At 38.8% G+C, this 1,731-nt stretch overlaps 1 non-coding gene across 1 annotated transcript; it reads right to left on the reverse strand.

The window, feature by feature from the left end:
• Positions 1-701: 701 nt before the first annotated feature.
• On the reverse strand, positions 702-808 carry LOC119253681 (U6 spliceosomal RNA). The gene has a single exon (XR_005127194.1). It is a non-coding gene; the product is annotated as a U6 spliceosomal RNA (small nuclear RNA).
• Positions 809-1,731: the final 923 nt, after the last annotated feature.

Consider the following 1,731-nt stretch of genomic DNA (forward strand, 5'->3'; position numbering starts at 1 on the left):
TCCCTATACAATTGCACCCCTCCCCTTATTGTGACCCTAGACTTTCCTCTTCCCTTCCCTTCCCAACCCCCATAGGGTGTCTCTGGTTTATAGTTGCTTATTGATTTTGATTTTTACTTTGTATTAATTAGTCTTTTTCCTGGTCCCTTATTTAGGTTTTCTAAATTCCTGGTATGAGTGAGACCATCCGATATTTTTCTTTTTATTTCTGACTTATTTTGCTGAGCATGATCCCTTCTAGCTTCATCCATGTTGCTGCAAATTGCATGTGTTTATCTTTTTTGATTGCTGAGTAATATTCCATTGTGTATATGTGCCACATCTTCTTGATCTAGTCATCTATTTTTGGGCATTTGGGTTGTTTCCATAGCTTAGCTATTGTAAATAGTGCTGATATAAACATAGGCGTGCAGGTGCCCTTTGGAATTAATGTTTCAGTGTCATTTGGGTAAATACCTAGGAGTGGAATTGCTGGGTCATATGGAAGCTCTATCTTTAGTAGGCTGAGGAATCTCCACACAGCTTTCCATAGTGGTTGGACCAGTTTGCACTCCCACTAGCAATGCAGAAGAGTTCCTTTTTCTCCACAACCTTGCCAACATTTGTTGTTGCTAGTTGTTTTTTTTTTTTAATGTGTTATTCTCACTGGTGTAAGATGGTATCTCATTGTAGTTTTGATTTGCATTTCCCTGATTACAAGTAAAAATATGGAACGCTTCACGAATTTGCGTGTCATCCTTGCGCAGGGGCCATGCTAATCTTCTCTGTATCATTCCAATTTTAGTATATGTGCTGCCGAAGCGAGCACTTTCCTTCCAACTTCTAAGATCACTCATGCCAATCACCCTTTCCCCTCCCCTATCTGCCTTACCACCACTTGTTCTTACTTTTCAACAGATAAGGAACATAATTCTTACTTTTGCTGAAAACCACCGGAGCAATCTAAAATTCCTTTATTTGTTCCCAATATTTCTCACTATAAGCTGTTTTCCATATTTCTTTTGTTTAACAGAAAGAAGTGCCTGCCACCATTCTTAATGACGACTTCTTTAACATTTATAATTTCCATAATTATATTGTGTAGTCCTCTCCTTTAAATTTTCAATATACTTCATCTTGATCACCACACAAGCTGAAATGTTTACTTTCTTTGCCCCTATTACCTCTTGAACTCCTGTACAAGATCCTTCCCTCCTTTCCCCAGTATAAGGGACTATAGTTTTCACTCACTGTATTTGCCTCTTGTTTTTCTTTATGTAATATACCATGGACACAAAAAAATGTATAGAGTTATGAAAAAATAATGCAATGAACATAATGCTTAAAAATGGGTGACAATGGGGCCTCCCTGGTGGCTCAAGGGGTTAAGTCTCAGCACCACGAAACTATCTGCAGCCACTGAGCATGAGTTCATTCCCCAGCCAGGGAGCAGTGATGCAGTAGACCTCTCCTGTCTCACTGGCTGCACCCCTCAGCAGTGTATTTCAGTAGATTTGCTGTTCTGTTCTCCATTCTTTCTCTGGTGAATACTCTCAACTTCCCCATGCACCTCTGGCCTGCACCCCAATTCTTTTGTGTAAAAATAATGTCTTTTTTAAAAAAGCAGGTGATGAATTGGACTTTTGGTCATGTTGGTCACTTGGGTCAATGGGTGGTCTTCTGTCAATCACCTCATATTATTCTATCCTAGAAGTATTTGCTATACTAAATTTTTTTTTAAAGATTTATTTA

The sequence above is a fragment of the Talpa occidentalis genome, unplaced genomic scaffold, assembly GCF_014898055.3.
Source record: "Talpa occidentalis isolate TD23 unplaced genomic scaffold, MPIMG_talOcc4v2.1 talOcc4.2, whole genome shotgun sequence".
Taxonomy (NCBI): domain Eukaryota; kingdom Metazoa; phylum Chordata; class Mammalia; order Eulipotyphla; family Talpidae; genus Talpa; species Talpa occidentalis.